Genomic DNA, 19,506 nt, shown 5'->3' with positions numbered 1-19,506 from the left:
AGCCCGCTGGTAGTAGGGTGCAGAGGGGGGACATGCAAGACAGGGAGAACTTGGGGAAATGCAAGTTGACAGAGATTCTTTGCCTGACCAAACTGTAGTCAGGCTCCTGAACCTTCTCCTAGGCCTATCTGTGCACTTCTTGGTAAAATCCAGTTTTAGCAAGAACCCTGCAAAGTCAGTTTGACCAGCACCCCCAGCGTGGATAACTGACCGGGTCCCTCATCCTCCACATCCCCGAGGTGACGTCCCATCACCCTGGCCACCTTCAACAAGAGTCCTGTTGTGAATTTAGCCAGGGCTCCCCTGACCCCTGATGTGTCCTCTTAGTAATTTTCCATCCACTGACCCCCACCCTGCTCCTTGGCGATACATCCCCACTTGCCTGGGCTCTTTCTGGAGCTGAGCCTCATCTCTCCCCCACTGTGAATCTCTGCAGTGGTCCCTATGCCTACTGTGATGGTCCTGCATTAGCATCTTCAACAAGTGTTGCTGAATTTTTTATTCTTCAACAAAGTAGATCTATGATTTGCGAGGGAAATGCCAAGGGTTGGCACTGGAGAAAAAGCAGGCCCTTTTGCCTTACTTAGCACATGTAATCATTGCCGTTCTGTCCTCCCTGTCAGCCCGAAGTCAGGAACTCCATCTGTGTGGTTCACTGCTGTACCCCCAGGGTCAGACACATAGGTGAATACTCAAAACATACCTGCTGCCTGACACTTGTACACTAAGCCTAATCATGAAGGAGAGAAGGTTTTACCAGATTGGTTATTAAAAAAATATTTTGAGGATCACCCAGAGTCATCTGCCACAATTGGCTTCACGTGCCTTTTGGGAATCCAAGAGTCACAAGGGGAACCCATACCTCCAGCTTCATGCATTCTACAAAAATCATGTCTATCCCTATGTGGAAACTTCGCAAGTTTTATGAGAGGCAGGAATAGCACATTGACTGAAGATATGAAAACAACCCTTCACCCCTCCCTGAATCCATATCCAATACAACTTGACTTCAGAGCTCCTCCAGTGAAGAGGTGGAATTTATTCCTCACCCCTTGAATTTGGCTTGGCCTTGTGACTTTGGCCAGTAGCAGACAGCAGAAGTGGTGGTGCGCCAGGCCCCAGCCTAAGCCTCTAGAGGCCTTGTGTGCTTCTACTCACTTAGAGATCTGCAGCATCATATGTATAAAGCCAGGCTGCCCCGCATGGGAGATACATAGCTCCGTCAACCCATTGTCCTAGGAACCAAAAACCAACCACAAGCAAGTGAGTGAGGCCATCCTAAACCTGCCCCTTGATGATCTAAATCTGCCCATTGGTGACCTAAACCTGCCATCCTGCCCCTTGATGATCAGCTGAATCAGCCTGATGCAAATGACAAATCAGCAGGTCCACCCAGATGACTGAGTAGTGAGCAGTAATAAATGCTTACTGTTTTAAGTCACTGGGTCTTGAGGTGGTTTGTTATTCAGCAGTAGCTAACTGATACAGCAAGGGAAAGTGATTCCTCATCTCTGCTTTTTCTCCCCCGCTGTTCCCTTTGGTGCCTCTCTTACCAGCCAACCTTCCAACAGCCTTTCTCTTTCTATTATTCATCCTTTAAAGCCTGCAGTCACATTACATGCGGATTTATAGATCACCACTGAGAATTGAAAATGGAATCTGAATACATAGGAAAAGGCATATTTTTTTAAAAAAAAAGTGAGAAGCATGTCATGCAGGGGCTAATTGTGTGTGCATGGTTGAATGGCTGAACATGCCCTGGAGAAGTGTTTCAGCATTCCATCACAGCATGCTCATAATAGGAAACACAGGAACGGTGTGTGCAGCCTCATGTGATCGTAGAGACCTCAGGTCGGGGGCTTTCCAGCTTGCTGTTCAGAGGCAGAAAAGAGGCGGAAAGCTGCCTGTCTTTTCTGGTGCACACAGATCGCAGTTAGGGCATGTTTCCTGCCTTGATCCAGAGAATAAGCTCACGAGGAGGTAACAGAAATGGGAGTTGTTTTTTGTTGTTGTTGTTTGAAATGGGAGTTTTGACATCAGAAGGAGGGATACTTTGGTGGACGGAATTGCATCTCTGTCTCAAACGGCCATTTCCCACTGAGCGGTACGGCCCAGGGTACGGTCAAGGCCAGCCTTAGCCCAGGTGAAAGAATTAATCTGTTTCTGCAAAACAAACAAGCAAACAAAACAAATCACTGATTGTATTTGCAATATAATGTTTTCACAGCGTTTTCTGCTTATTTACAACACTTGTTTTTTACAATTGTGAGAGAAATAACCCATGTTCAAAGAAGTTAAATGACTAACTCCAAATCGTAAAGCATTCTGGCGGCTGGGTGGCTAACTACCCCGTGCTTTAATTTCCTTGATTGTATTAGTTTAACAAATATTTCTTGATCATTTACCGTGTACCATGTATAAGTGGGACTGTCTCTTCACATAATTTGGAATATTTTTCTGGAATTTTCTTTAATTGGTCACTGTATAACATATATGAAATCTGAATTGCTAATTTAAAAGGAAAACTTGTTTTAGGAAGTTATATGCTTAATCTGGTACCAGCGTAACAAAGTGACGATAAATATCACAGGAAACAATTTTTAAACATTAAGTTTAAAATATTAGTGTTGATTTTTGATGAGAGAAAAATATAGTATTTCCACAGCCAGACCATATTAGACCTGCTGGATTTTTCAGGCACTGAATTAGTAACCTTTTGAAACAAAACAATGTGTAGTTTTCCTGTTTGGGGGCAAAAACTCTATTAAATCTTGTTTGTAAATATGTTGACTTTCTCCTAATATTTGCCCTCGGTCAGGAGGAAACAGCTCAGAGTGATATAATACCCTTTAGATTGTGCTTTTCTTATTACATGTGGAATCATGTCTTCTACTTTCAAATATCTGGAATGGGTTTCAGAAATGCATCCCTCACTGTTTACAGTGCATCCAGCTGACAGCAGAGAAATCTAGGATGAGATTAAAGAGACACTGGTATTTTCTGACTTTAAAAATAATTTTTTTTTTACGAAAAAATGACAGGTACTGCAAAAGTGATTACAGAGCTGGTATAAATTCTTTTTGATAAGCGGCAAAACATCTATTAAAATAAAAGCATGATTTGAAACTTTAAAAGAAACAAATGGTCCAGGCTTGAATGTGGACAGGAGGCAATGAACGGTGTTTGCATTTGCTGGGGAAATACAACTCTCGCCTATAGTTTTATGAAATCTATTCCCACCAGGTTAGTCTCAATCAGAACTGAATCTCTCTTTGTCACTCCTGAGCTCAGTCATCTGATTGGAAACAAAAGAACTCTCCAGAAGATAGTCCATGTCAAGATGCCAGATATATGGGGGCAGACAGACCCGAGAGAGGAAGAAAAGCTAACGGATGGGGTGAAGCAGAGACGTTACATGAAATCCAGAGAAATTAGCAAAGCCATGTTGGTGTGTGTGAGGAGGAGGGCTCAGGTCCTGCTCCAGGTGAGATGTGATAACACGGCATCCAGCAACTCAGCAGGCAAGACACTGTTTCACGAGAATAAACTGCAGCCCAAGGTGTGGACCTCCTGGTGCGGAGTGAGGCAGACCAGAGCATCGACATCTGGGAAACGTCTGCATCCCTCACAACTCCCTCCTGTCCATCCACAGCTCCCTGCCTGGTCTTCAAGCCCTAAGCACGCTCGGGCAGAGACCCCTAACAGCCTGTGGTCAGGGTCTGCCATCAGGGACTTTCCCCATCGGATGACCTCTCATGGCCCCTACTGCAGGGACTGGCCCCCGGTAGCTCACCCCACAGGGGAGGGTCAACCTGCCCTCTCTAGATCCCACTGTGGCTCTTCTGTTATGGTAGCCCCAGGAAACTAATACAGATGTCCAATTACATTTGAATATCAGATATACAACAAATAAGTTTTTACTATGCATGTATTTGTTGTTTATCTGAAATTCAAATATAACTGGGCGTCTCATATTTTTCTCTGTTATTTTTCTTTGCTGGCAGGTCTGGCTATGTGGGTACCTGGAGAGTAGAATTCTAGGCAGAGTGAGGAACAATAGTGCCTGGTGTGTTTGGGGAAAACAGAAATACACCTGAACTGAAGTGAGCAAGGGAGAGAATGGGAGGAGTTGAAATGAAAGCGGGGTGGCCAGAGAAAACCCAGGACGCACTTGTGCAACTTATTACACTAACAGGTTATCTGCTGTTTATCTGAAGTTCACGTTTAACTGGGTGCCCTGCACAGTTATTTGCCAAATCTGGCAATTCTAGGGGGGAACAGATCCCATGTGATCTTGGAGTCGTTGTGAGACGTGGACTTTTACTCTTCCTGAGAGAGTCAGCAGTTGGGCAGTGTTTTTTCTCCAGGAACTATTTATATATTTTTGACTATATTTATTTATTTATTCTTAATTGAAATATAGTTGATTTGCAATGTTGTGTTAGTTTCAGGTGTATAGCAAAGTGATTCAGTTATATGTATATATATATAAAAACCTATTCTTTTTCAGATTCTTTTTCATTGTATGCTATTACAAGATATTGAAGATAGTTCCCTGTGCTATACAGTAGGTCCCTGTTGTTTATCTCTTTTATATACAGTAGTGTGTATACGTTAATCCAAAACTCCTAGTTTATCCCTTCCCCCGCACCAAGATTTTCAAAGTAGCTCCAAACTCCAGCTCTTTTCTCTGAAGGCTTCGCAGTAGACAGTGTTTTCCTTCAGATCTTCGTACTTGTAGCAAAGATTGTTTTCTTTTGTAACTTTCAGATACACCACTCACCTAAGTCCCATTTGACCAGATCGTAATGGAATTTGGAACTCATAAACATTCATGCTGCACCCATTTCACACCATTAGCACTGTCACCTATGTTGAAGTGTGAAATCTCATTCCGATTTTTGAGCCCTTCCCAATCCCCACTTGCAAACCATGGAAAGAAAAGGTGGGAAGGCCAAAGCTGTGTTGTTTAATTAAGTCTTCCTAATTGGAAACTTTTTGTAAATCAAAATCTGACTCTCCTGGTTAATTCTGCTTATAAAATTTTGCAAATTAAAACCTAATGGAAAAGAACGAAAAAAGTGAAAGCACTGAAAAATACCCAGACACCACAATGAAAAGCTGTTCTATTTGTTCAGAAAGTTTACTGCTAGGAAAATCTCATAACTTATTTAATCCCCTGCAGCTGGGAAAAGCAGTTTAAGGTGGATGGAGGAGACCATTAGAAGTTTTTCTCAAAGGGCAGGGCGGACAGAATTATATTTCACTGTGAAGCATAGCTGTCTGTAGCTTAAGGAAGACCCAAAGCTTTGATTACAGGTTTGATAAAACATTGATGAGGACTTAGTTCCTGCTCTGAATTCTAAGACCATGTAGGTTTTACTTCTCTTACAGGCGCTAAAGAATAATAGGACGGTAGAAAAATTAAATAGAAATCCCACATAATGATAGCAAAAATAGTTAAACAGGAGCAAAGTGAGTGAATTTATTGCTTGATCTTTCCTACTATGCAAGCTTAGACACAGACGTACAATGTGATTAATTTAATCATATTTCTAAATTGGTTCCCGACGATAGTTTGGACGTTCAGTCAACACAGTTATAATGCAGACTCACAGCAAGAAATGTGCATCAAGTGGCTTATCGATTATTTTAAAAATAAAGCAATTTCTGAATATTCTATTTAAAGGAAATTTTCTTAGAATTAGTTAACTATTAAGTGACTATAAAAGGTCTGCAGTGAACTGTGGTTCTGGTGTGCCCTGAATCCCCTTTGCACTCTTTTTGAGCAAGCATCCTACCTCTTCCTTTAGGGGCCCCCTACCCCCTCCTCCGAGAGGAGTTGGTGGACACACGGCAGCAGTGGTCCCAGGGCAGATGCATGGTCTAGGGCAGGTAAATTAAAACAACTCACTAGCTCAGACATGGTCAAGAATCAAAAAAATGGACAAGGAGCCTCCGACCCTTCTCTTTTGGACTTTTTATGTGCAGAATGAGGAGAAGCAGTTTTGTTTCTCCTTTGCCTGCAGTTGCTAACTCAGGATGGTGTCAGGCTGCAGTGGCCTGGTCCCTGTGTTTTCCATGTGAGAAGAACTTCACGGAGGAAGAGGAAAGTGATCCCGACACACAGACAAGTAGAGATGAGAAAAGATTGCCTGAGGGCGTGGGGGACTCGAGCAAATACCACGTTCTTCCAGCTCTCAGATTCCATCAGCCCCAAACTCATTTTATCTCTGTCCCCTCATACTATGACCCACTAGGTCTCTGTCTCTGTTTTGTTGGTCTGAGTTAAGCTTCTGTCTTTGAAGCCAGGAGCCCTGATTAAATAGGAGCTGATTCCCTTGTGGTGGCTAAAACTCAGGCTCTAGGTAAGAAACAAAATCTACATACGTGTATATATGTATATAAAGCGCATATTCTTCCTTCCCTCCCAACAATGATCAGTTAGAAAAGATAGTGTCGTGATATTTTTGACTGCTTATAAATTCTCTGACATTGTGTCTGCTTTCTCAGTTACTTTAATTTGAACAACCACATAGTATTTGGGAAAGACGCATTCGCCTGAAACAGCTTCAGTCAATGCTGATTTTGGCTCTTTATAGTGGGCGCCTGACATGATCTATTTAAAAATAAAAAGAAGGCAAAGAAATGTAAAGAGATCCAGATTTTGTGGGGCTGTCAGATTTTTAAAAAATCAAACTATTTAAATATTATCTTAAAAAGTCAAAGAGCAAGTGTATATGTGGCAGAAATCACACATAAACCCCTCAAAGATGAATAGGAAAACAAACAAAGAAACAAAAAAACTCTGCTTAGGATATGAAAATGGAACTTGTGGCCTGGGACAGAAATTTCAGGGTCATAATTATACGGAGGTTCAAAGAGTATTTTATCTCAGAAAGGAAGCAGGGATGCTGGTTTGGAGAAAACTGTGTTTGATGACTCAAGGAAAGTGGTTTAATGACGAGAAAGATACTGATTTCAAAGCTGCATGGGAAAAGTTTGTGTAGCATTCTTCATTATATGTGAATGTGAAAGCACTATTTCTGAGTTAAAGGATTATTTTATCTAGCACGTACCTTTCAATATCATATGTCCCTCATTAATTAATTATCGGGCATAGAGGCTTTATTTCTTCATCTACATCACTAACATTTTAATTGACCAACATTTTATTTTCTTCCATGATTTCATTGGGAAAATGGAGAATCACCTTGTATTCAGAGATAGACACTCGTGTGTGGGTGTGGGTGTGTGTGTGTGTGTGTGTGTGTGTGTGTGTGTGTGTGTGTGTGTGTGTAGCGTATTTATTAGGCATATGCTTAGCAGGGGGGAAAAAAGAGAGAAATCAAGGGGTCGGAAGTACAGGTGGCAGTGTGACCAGTAGTTTTGGCGAGGGCCAGTGGGCAGGCCGGCCAGGTAATCCAGTCTGTGAGCCTAAACTCCACCCGGAATGGTTATTCAGGGTGTGCTTTCTCTGGTTTCACACAAAGTAAATTTAAAAGTAACTACTGAGCGGCAGGGCCAAGAAAAATATTATAAAGCACTCTGCACATATTTAAGTAAAAGTCTGCCAAAATCCCCTCCCTCCTCCCCCAGGTCTCTGTTTGTCTAGGGATAGAACACAACGCTAGGGCCTCACCCTGGCATTCAAGTGAGTGAAGCATGGCAGGGAAGGGCAGGGAAATCCAAAGTCCATGACTCCTGTGTAATAAATGATGGAAAAGAGAAGCTGTGTAAAGAGTGAGGTAACTTTCCTCGTCAGAGGCTGGGAATACCGTTCCACCACAAGCAAACAGTGTGTCTGTGTCTCTAGCTGACTGGTCCCTTGGCTGTTTCCCAGCTGTGTCTGTCACCACTGTCACTGCTGCTCGTCCGCTTGGTCATCGGCAGCACACACGTCCGACCCACCGTGGGGAAGGGTCTCTCTGTGCCAAGCCTTGCACTGCGCATCCCAGCGGCTCCCTCTCACCTGCTGGGTGAGCTCGTTTTGCTGTTTAGTGGACGGCACTGTGTTCATTGTTAAGGTTACAGAAAAACTACGTTCCTGCCCTAAAGAGTATAGTAGGGAAAACACAGCGTATGGATAAAAAGCGAGTGAACCCCGAAGGTGGAACTGAATGATACCGAATGAGACCAAGCAGTACAGACCACAAAGCTGATTATTCCACGCTTAAGGAACCCATTCTTTTTAGGCACGTTGTTCAATAGAACGTACCTGCATCACCTGAGAAGTTTATGAAATGGGTACCAAAGGACACCAAATATATCCAAACAATTTAATGGCTGGAAAAAAAAACCCACTTTGAATATGACCACCTTCCGATTATTCATTCTCTGAAGAGAAATTGAAATTTCAAATTAAATATTGCAGAAATAACTGGAGGTGTTTGTCCTCTGAGTTCAGTACTCTGCTCATTCTCATGCTGCTGCCTGTTAAAAATGTCTGCTTTAAGTCAAGATTACTTTGCAAGTTGTAGCACTGCCTGTCTTCCACCTACCTGAGTAAAAAGTAAGTAATCTAAAGGAAGACAAGCCAAACGCTTTGATGTGTTCTACACTTTCATAGTGTTGGAGGGTTGATAGGATTTGTAAGGTATCCCAGAATCTGGCCCACCTATAATATTCTGGGAAATAAACAACAATTCCCCTTGCCCTCCAGCAACTACTCATAATAAAAATATGTTTCCAAAACTCAGTGCATGGTTCCAGCAGAGACTTAATGATAAATTGGAACAAGAGTATAGACAGAGAACATGTGAGAGAAAAGAAAAAAATTGTTAAGACCTCGGGCTCCAGGATGCCAGGCAGATTCTTGGGCCGATGGTCACGGTCCAAAAACCTGGGAACTTAGAGTAGTTTCTGAGAAATCTCCCATCAAGTAATCCCTCAGCCATTTGTATTGTACTGTATTTTTGAGGGGGTAATATTAGAGATATTTCTTTCTTCCAAAATTTGCAATGGTGTCAGTGTTCGAGTGACAGTATCTTTTTTTTTTTTTTAACTTTTTGTTTCACATTGGAGTATCATTGATTAACAGTGTTGTGTTAGTTTCTGGTGTATTTTCAGTTATACATACACATGTATCTGTTCTTTTTCAAATTCTTTTCCCATTTAGGTTGTTACATAATATTGAGCAGAGTTCCCTGTGCTGTACAGTAGGTCCTTGTTGGTTATCTATTTTAAATATAGCCGTGTGTACGTGTCCATCCCAAACTGCCTAACTATCCCTCCCCCCCAAACCTTTCTCCCTGGTAACCATAAGTTTGTTCTCTAAGTCTCAAGTCACAGTATCTTACTTGGGCTGTCCTTTTCCCCCAAAAGCTCCAACATGTACAGTGCAGACCTTGTGATTTCTATTTCCCTTTGAGGACTTTTCCCAGTGCCTCAATCTTCAGCTGAATTTAGCTCTGGATGGTGACAACGCTCTCAATCCTTCTTGAGAAGAGCATTCCTCACAACTTGGGGTGGGCACGTGGAAGCCTTCCTAGAGTTGCTTCTTTACTATTCTGATCTCTTCTCCTTTCTCTCTGTCTCCCCAGCCAGGTCGCGAGGCCATGGGCTCTGCACTCTGTGTCTCCTAGTGTTAGTCTTTGCTTTGGAATTTTTCAAGCCTTGTGAAAACAATTTCCTAGGAGCGCTTTGCCCTGAACCTGAGGTTTGTTTCTGACGGGACCATCCCTCTCAGTAAATTCTGAATGGAAACTGTTGATGTTTTAAACATCTGTGTTGTCAGTGCCCCAGTGTGGACCGACGTGGTTTCTGCTACACGTTCCACCGAACTTGTCCTCCCTCAGCCTTTAAATCCTCCAGGCTCAGAAATATCAGGAAAATTCTTCAACCGAGAGATGCAATGGGCATTTCATTTTCAGTGCTTCAACCAAGGTTTTGACGTTTTCCCGGCTTCTAAATTGGTCCCTTTCCTTCTGGACCGCACGCAGGGCTAAATGGTTGACTCACTCTGAGGACCTCCTTTTCTTGCTTTTCTCCTTTCTCTTTGGTCCACGGTTTTGTGTTTCTAACACAGGATTCTAGATTTTTCTTTCATGTGTCTTTCTTCCCACCCTTCCACTAAATATTGAAAGATATGGTGTCAGTGAATTCCTAGGTTGTCAAAAGTATCCACTGTGCAAACCATCCCCCTTCTCCTAGAGCTGGGTAATTCCCATGGGGGTGTCCTTCTATCAACCCAACATCTTCCCAGACCTGGATCCCATCCGTTGCCATCTTGTCCTCCTTCTACCTTTCCTCTACCTCTTCCACTACCTCCATAAATTCCTCCCACATTTCTTCTCAGGGAGTCCTTGAATCCCCACTTATAAAAACCACATCATCTCAAAACTCACCCAGCAGTGTTGGAGATACTTTACATGGCTCTTCTGATATTGCGCACTCACGTATCTATTCTGTTTAAAATATTAACTTAGTGACACATTTTGTTCTGGTTATAAAATGCATGCTCTCTATAAATAGTCAAACAGTACAAATTAGGCTTCAAGGAAACTTGAAATAACTAACTTTTAAAAAAAATTTTATTATATATGTTACAAATATTTCTTCCCAATTTGTTCCACATGTGTGCGTATATGTGTGTGTGTGTGTGTGTTGTTGTTGTTGTTGTTGTTGTTGTTTTATCTTTTGGCTGCACCACTCAGCATGCAGGATCTTAGTTTCCTGACCAGGGATCGAACCCACGCCCCCTGCATTGGCAGCGTGGAGTCTTTTTTTTCTTTTTACATCTTTATTGGAGTATAACTGCTTTACAATGGTGTGTTGGTTTCTGCTTTATAACAAAGTGAATCAGTTATACATATACATATGTTCCCATATCTCTTCCCTCTTGCATCTCCCTCCCTCCCACCCTCCCTATCCCACCCCTCCAGGCGGTCACAAAGCACCGAGCTGATCTCCCTGTGCTATGCGGTTGCTTCCCACTAGCTGTCTACTGTATGTTTGGTAGTGTATATATGTCCATGCCACTCTCTCGCTTTGTCACAGCTCACCCTTCCCCCTCCCCGTGTCCTCAAGTCCATTCTCTAGTAGGTCTGCATCTTTATTCCTGTCTTACCCCTAGGTTCTTCATGACATTTTTTTCCTTAAATTCCATATATATGTGTTAGCATACGGTATTTGTCGTTCTCTTTCTGACTTACTTCACTCTGTATGACAGACTCTAGGTCTATCCACCTCATTACAAATAGCTCAATTTTGTTTCTTTTTATGGCTGAGTAATATTCCATTGTATATATGTGCCACATCTTCTTTATCCATTCATCCGATGTTGGACACTTAGGTTGCTTCCATCTCCTGGCTATTGTAAATAGAGCTGCAATGAACATTTTGGTACATGACTCTTTTTGAGTTATGGTTTTCTCAGGGCAGCGTGGAGTCTTAATCACTGGACCACCAGGGAAGTCCCGAGATAGCTAACATTTCTATAGGCCCTCCTAGGGGTATGGCTGTGGGTGGGTGGCTGAGCAAGTTGTATGTACAAAGCCACTTTGCTAAGCCTCCAGACACCTCCCTACTGTATGTCGGGAATGCAATGATGTTTTAAAATCTTCATTAAGTTCAGGGATTGATTAGGCAACCTAACAGACTATTAATGCATTTGCAAGGTGTTTGAGCTAACACACTAAGTCCCAAAATCTGCATGAGAGCATCTGTATTGGGGAATTCCATCAGATCCCAATCCAGTTTTCTTCCGCATTGTCCTGACACCCTTGGAATCCACCCCCAACACATTCCCTAGGCTTCAGCTGATACACCTTAGCAAGGTATAGTTACTGACTTCGAATATAAACTGTCTTCTCCTGGAACAAAGCTTGTGCCTCTGCATGTGGGCTGTGTTGAGCCCTAACTCACCCTGTGGACCTTGAAGCAATGGCAGGTGTTGGATATGGTAAGGTGACCAGTTGTCCCAGTTTTCCTGGAATCGAGGGAGTTCCTCACACATGGGACTTCCAGTGCTAAAATCAAGAAAGTCCCAGGCAAACTGGGACAAGTTGGTCACCCTGGTGTGGGTCCTGAGTGAGTAGACGTCATCTTGGGAGGTACCTGCCCCAGGTGCAGTCACTGAGAGGCTTTTATGCAGGCAAGGGCTAGTTACCTTAGACTGGGGCGGGAGTGAAGCTGCCTCTCCCCATGGAGGTTCAAAGGAATTTGGATGTTCTGTTTTCAGTTTTGTCCATGTTTGCCCAAATGTTCTCATCCTAGGTCTCAGGGTCTAAGTTTCCCCCATTAGTGTCCTTACCAGACCCAAAGAAGCTTGGTGAGATTGAGCATTTAGTGCTGCACCTCTAACCCCCTACACTCAGCCACTTCTCTCCTGGGACCACAGGACACAAAGCAATCCTTTCAGACTGCTGGAGACCTTCTAGCTTTCCATGCTTGTCCACAATTGTGCATCCATGGTTTTCAATTCCTCCTTTTCTCTGAGTATAGTCTCTAAGGCCTAAGAAGAAGCTTGGGATCTCCATAACCTTTATTACTCTTATTTGCCTCAGGAAACCATTGCCAGAGCCTCGAGTTCCCCCAATGCCTCTCCCTCTCCTTTTTGCATTTTACCCTGTTCTATCCACCAGTGATAATTTGAATTATTGAAGACCATAGGGTACCCATCTTCTGTTTCGTTCAGCAAGGAAGTTATTCCTGCACTTCTTGCATATATGACCAACCCAATTCCAGAATCTCATTTTGAGAGCCTCTTTCTTAGGGTCATTTTTGGAACCAGTTATTTGCCAAGCCCCGACAGAAAACAGATGGCACACTTAAAATTGGACAATTCCAAATAGGAAAGCACAGTCTTTATTAGGTGTGGGTATAAGGGTATCACAAGGATAGTGTGGTTACCTGGAACTAGTAGAAGCTGAGCTATTACACCCCTAGGCCTAAAGGGATGAGGGGGAGAGAGGTTACTGGAATTTGGAAGGAGAGAAAATTGAGTAGTTAGTTATCTTGGAAGAAGCAGAGATTTTCCTCAAGGGACACAGCTGGTCCAGGCCCTCCTCATCTCACTCTGATCTCTCCTTCAGTGCTCCCCATTGGCTGAAAAATAACTGGAAACCGGGAGATAAGGGATGTAGTCTCTATAGGTCAGCCCCTCAGAGAAGACTGCAAGGTGAAGAAAGGGGTAGGGTGAATCTGTGAGGGCAAATAAAAGATACCCCACCCAGTGTGTTTCTCATAAACTTCACGTAACTCCTTTCAACAATCTCTGCCTTTTTTATAGCAGAAATTAGCTCTTTCACCTTTAGTTTAACAACTGATTTACTTAATATTATTCTTTCCATCTTATTTTATTGATACATTGTCTGGTTATTTTCATCCATTGTGGGCTTTTGTTTTTGCTTTTTTCTCATTTTTCTCTGTTTGATCAAATTAATATTCACTCCAATTTTTTCTCCTTGTTCAGTTGGAAATCTGTTATACGTTTCTTTCCCATTGATTGTTACCTTCCCATAGCTAACATAATTACCACTATATGAAAACAAACTGCCAACTATTTACTCCTCTGGGTTCTCACTTCCCCTGTGGTGTCTGTATCTGTTGAGTCCCAAACAGGAAACTTTAGACTAGTTTTACTTCCTTCTCCATGCCACACCCCACCTTCCCTCACCAACTTGCAGGTTTAGAAGACGCTCAGTATTTCCAGGACCAGACTACATTTAGGCTTCCCTTTGTGGCATGTCTCTTTCAGCTCCCAGTTACATCCTTCATGGAGTTACATGCAACAGCAAGGAACTGCTTTCACCAAAATCATGGCCTCTTATCAGGGGAAATCATGGCTGATAGCTCACGGTTGTAAGGAAGATCCAGCCCCATTGCCTTCATCTGGGACAACTTGGAGGGGCCATTTCAGCTTCAGGCTTCTGTAGGATTTGCTGAAACCACACTGAGGTTCAGATGTTCTCTCTGCCATTTGAGGTCCTCCTTCCTTCCTCCTAGGTGTGTTTCCCAAGAGCTCTCCCCAATAAACCTTCTGCATGCAACTCCCCATCTGCATCTGTTTCCAGAGAATTCAACTGAAGACACTTATTCATCACTGTATTTCCCTTGGGACACAGTTCATCAAGGAACTTGAAGGTGGAGTTGGGGGGGACTGGACAGTGATAGAAGGAACATCAGTTTCTCCCCCATTGGACAGCTGGTGGACCAGCTGGTAGGTTGCTGGTTCCCTCTGGGGCCCGAGGAGAACCCTCTCTATTCCCTAGTCTCCTCCGCTGCAGAGGTCTGGATTTAGGGAGGAACTTACCTGCTAGACCTGCCAGTTCTTTGCAGTTTCTCTGTGGCCACAGGTCTCTTGGGTTGCCCTCCTTGGGTATATATATTAGTTTCCTAGGGCCACCATCACAGATTCCCACAAACTGGGTGGCTTAATAAAACTGAAATTTATTATTCATAGTTCTGGAGGCAAGAAGTCCAAAATCAAGGAGTTGACTGGGTCTCATATCCTCTGGAGGTTCTAGGGGATTCTCCCCTTCCAGCTTCTGGTGGCTGTGGGCACTCCTTGGTTTTCTTGGCTTGTGGCTGCATCACTCCAGCTTCTGCTCTGTCTTCACAGCCCCATCTCCTCTGGGTGTCTGTGACTCTCTTCTTCTGTCTCTTCTTGTCTTCGGATTTAAGGGCCACCTGAGTAATCCATCATGATCTTATCTCAAGATCCTTAATTTGATCACATCTACAAAGATCCTTTATTCAAATGAGACAACATTCACAGAGTCCAGGAACCAGATGTGGACATTTTGGGGGGACCACCATTCAACTCACTACAGGATATATGGATCTTCTCAGGTGATGCTCTTCCTAGCAAACACCTTGATATTTAAATCTTTTCCCTCTGTCAGTCCCCCAATACTTATCAAGTCCAGGGAGTGCTGTCTTGTGCCAACTCCCTATACCCACATACAGCAAACCCTGTCCCTACATGGGCAGTGGGGCAGAGGCCCCCACTCTGCACACACCCTCCAGGAGCACCCTGCCTCTGGTCCAACAACTGAAAACTCAGGAATGTCACTTATAGTTGGATTGACATTGGGAAAGGGCAGAAAAGACATGTAATCAGATTAATCAGATATCCTACTCCCTGGGATCTCAACTTTTCCCATAAAAAAAAAGTGGTATTAAGTTAATGTTATAAAGAATCGCTTTAAAATGCTTAGTCTGTAGAAAGAGATACTAATTCCCCCAAAACATTCTAGTATAAAGTACATGTTTAGATATATTGAGTTACTAATTATTTGTTACTCTGATCAGTTCAACCAAAAAGGTGTACAGATTATATATACAATGAAATACTACTCAGTCATAAAAAAGAATGAAATAATGCCATTTGCAGCAACAGGGATGGACTTAGAGACTATCATACTAAGTGAAGTAAGCCAAGCAAAGAACGATAAATACCAGTTGATATCACTTATATGTGAAATCTTAAAAAAAAGATACAGATGAACTTATTTACAAAACAGAAATAGACTCACAGACATAGAAAACCAACTCATGGTTACCAAAGAGGACAGGGGTGGGGATAAATTAGGAGTTTGGGATCAACATATTCATACTACTATATATTAAATAGATAAACAAAGGACCTACTACTGTAGAGCACAGGGAACTATACTCAATATTTTGTAATAGCCTATAAGGGAAAAGAATCTGAAAAAGGATATATAACTGAATCACTTTGCTGTACACCTGAAACTAACACAACATTGTCAATCAGCTATACTTAAATTAAAAAAAAAAAGGTATGCAGGTAACTTAATGGCAATACTTGCTATTGTAATTCAAGTATACACCCAGAAAAAGCTGGACAGAACCGAAACAAGGGGTATTAGAAAGTGGCTCCTTTTTGCCATCTTTTCCATCTAGAGGACATTTCCTGATTGCAGTTTACTCAACAAACATCCACTGAGCAAGTACCAGGCAACTTTATATCGTTAGATACCACTTAATTACTCCCCAGAGAAGCAGCCTTTTCTCCTGTAACTTCAAACTCAGTTACAGGGAAACAACCTTTAACATACATAGTTAATGATCATGGAATGCCGCTATGATATAACTTAATGGGGATGGAATCAGCTGTGACCTTCCTCATTAGTGACACATGGCAAAGGTTAGTCATTCTGAACTCACTCCCCACTGCTGTTAAGGAATTTTATGTCCCTGCAGCAAACTGAGATGCCAGCCAGAGCTCCGACGTTCGTTTCAATTTCTAGCGTGGCGACACATCTTGCTTACTTTCCTGTATCTCCGAGTATCCTCTTTAGAAAGCAATTTGTTTCATTGTGCAAAAGCTCTAACTAAAGGGGGAAAAAATGGAGTCAGGGCAATTTGAGAAAGCTCCGTAACTGATGAGGATTTGGGGGCATCTGAGATACGAAGGTGGGCGCGAAGCCTGCCGAAATCACAAGTTCTAAGGTATTGTTCGGGTCGTTAAATTATCGTGGGCAGTAAACGAAAAAATTGTTGCTGTTGGGCCCAGGAAACAGTATTCTCTAGCAACAGTTGGTCTTTAGACGTGTCCTCACGTGGCTGAGTACAAGAGCGAGATGAGCTTATGGAACACTCCGGGCGGTGCAGGCGGCTGTTGGCAGTGGTCAGAAAGAAGCAACAGCAAGAGCTGAGTCTGCGCAGGTTTTTGGGAATGCTTTGCCAGCAACATTCTTTTTTTTTTTTTTTTTTAACTTCTTTATTGGAGTATAATTGCTTTACAATGGCGTGTTAGTTTCTGCTTTATAACAAAGTGAATCAGTTATACATATACATATATCTCCATATCTCTTTCCTCTTGCGTCTCCCTCCCTCCCACCCTCCCTATCCCACCCCTCTAGGCGGTCACAAATCACCGAGCTGATCTTCCTGTGCTATGCGGCTGCTTCCCACTAGCTATCTATTTTACGTTTGGTAGTGTATATATGTCCGTGCCACTCTCTCATTTTGTCACAGCTTACCCTTCCCCCTCCCCGTGTCCTCAAGTCCATTCTCTAGTAGGTCTGCATCTTTATTCCCGTCTTACCCCTAGGTTCTTCATGACCTTTTTTTTTTTTTTCCTTTCTTAGATTCCATATATATGTGTTAGCATACGGCATTTGTTTTTCTCTTTCTGACTTACTTCACTCTGTATGACAGACTCTAGGTCCATGCACCTCACTACAAATAGCTCAATTTCGTTTCTTTTTATGGCTCAGTAATATTCCGTTGTATATATGTGCACATTCTTGAAGGAAGCCTCTGTGTGGAGTTAATTTCCGTAACAAAGTGACCTGGCCTTTAATGCAGCTGTTGATAAACCAGTTTTAAAGCCTGGAGTAATGCATAGCCAGTATCAGTATTCGTATTCACTGAATAAACGATGAATGGATTTTCCTGATTGTCTTAGAGGAAAGCAAAGAGCAAGTTTCAGGCCCAGCTGCACCTTCAGTAGTACCAGCCCCATCCTCTTGCAAGTGTTACTGAATGGCGAGTTCTATCCAGTCCTCTATGTTTAGCGACTTAAGAGCTAATCCTTTTGCAGGTTGCTTATGACCCATTTGGGAGGCTGAGTTTACACCTGTAAGAATAATAAAGTAAGGATAATGTAGAACCTGCTTTAGAAGGGCAAAGGATAGACATAGGAGTCAGGTTTTTCAGGAAAAGCTACTGGAAGAGGTTGGAAGGGGCCAAGGTCTTAGGTCTGGAGAATTGCGTGTATGGGGCCAGAACAAGACTAGTAACTGGAAGGCAGTAGATAGACGTCCTAGTCTGGTTCTGTCCCCTTCTGGTGGTGCTGAACGAGCACATGACCTAAGGATGTATAGTCGTCCCTTGGTATCCGTGGGGTACTGGTTGCAGGACCCCCTTGGATACCAAAGTCCGCCAGTGCTCAAGTCCCTCATTTGTATCCACGGGTTCTGAATTCGCAGATTCAACCAACCGCGGATTCTGAACAGTATTCAGATGCGATTCGTTGAATCCGCGGATGTGGAATTTGTGGATATGGAGGACTAATTGTAATCAGCGTGGCTGTCCGACGAACAGGCCCCTTCTGAGGGACTCCCAGCCTGGAGCGCCTGCAGTCCCAAGAGGTGTTTTGCCTGGAAAAGCTCTTCTCTTGGATATGGGCACAATTCCTTTCCTCAGTTCCTAGAGTTCTCTCCTCAAATGTCATCCAATCAATGAGGTCATCTCAAAACCCTGTGTAGAAAAAGAGCAAGCCCCACCCTCAGCCCAGATTAGCGACCCAAGCAGGTCCTACCCCGCTGCCCTGGTTTATTTTTCTCCACTGAACTTGTCGTCCTCGGCCATGCTACGTGTTTCACCATTTGTTTGTTAATGTTTGCCACCCTAATAGAATGTAAGTTCTTTAAGTTCAAGTCACTGCCCTCTCCCCAGCACTTAGAATATTTATTGAGGACACCCAACAAAATTTTTGAATAAACAAATAAATTATAATGGCAGATTTAAATATCAGTCTTTTTCCTTGAACATTTAAATGCAACTTACAAATCTTATTATCCTTTTCATAAAAACCTAGTAAATTTTAACGAGCATCTTGAAATATGCCTTTGATTAACATGCAATGAAGTAGTTTGTTAACTTCCATTAAGTATTTTAAACTGCACTTATAAATTAAATATATTCAACTTTCTAGTTTTTTTCAAACTTGTAAAAATATCTGAAATATTTATAATGAAATGTAAATGTTAAACCCTTAATTATAGGAATACCTTGCAACTTGTTCAATCCCCCTGTAACGGTTTTTTCCCTTTAATAGCACCTTTCTTCTATTGATCTGGCCATTGCATATACACCTTATCAAGCTAAGAGACATTATTACAATTATTACCTCACAAATATCCTCAATTCTCTAGCTCTTTTCTTCTCATTTTAATTCCTTGGCAAAACCATAACCTTAGAAAATCTAAGCAATTACATGTCTTCCGTTGAGCAGCTGAACATTGTTAGAGAAAATAACACACATTCGGGTGGGTGTGGCTCATATTCATTCACAATAAATGATCATTCAACAGCAACTTTCTAATTTAATCAATGCCTCTAACAAGCAAAACTTCCCCAATACAGCAAATCCAATAAATTAAACATAACTACAGAAAGTCTTTTCTGAAATCTTCCAATTTTGTACACAAATGTAGTGAAATCCTTTTATATCTTTTGACCAAATATTACATGTCTAAAATAAATTACTCAGTTGTGGGATTTAAATTGGGATCACAAGATTTTTGTCAGGTGAATAAATATTCCAGTCTCTCTTAGAAATACTTGAAGTATCACATACGTACAGATTATTCCTAAATTAATCCAATGCATATCACGGAACTGATTTATCCCTTCTCTCTCACTTTCCAGACTGTTAAGACACACCCACTAAGGAAACTGTACAACAATAGTCAGAGTTGCCATATCAATGGCCTGAGAGCATGCAGGTCAGAGAGTTCAAGCCAGGATGTGAAATCCAGGGGTTTCCAAAACACTCATCACTAGTTAGCCTTTTTTTTTCTTTTTTTT

This window comes from Delphinus delphis, chromosome 19 (genome assembly GCF_949987515.2).
Source record: "Delphinus delphis chromosome 19, mDelDel1.2, whole genome shotgun sequence".
Taxonomy (NCBI): Eukaryota; Metazoa; Chordata; class Mammalia; order Artiodactyla; family Delphinidae; genus Delphinus; species Delphinus delphis.
The sequence above is the reverse complement of the archived record's forward strand: the minus strand, read 5'-3'. Positions refer to the sequence as shown.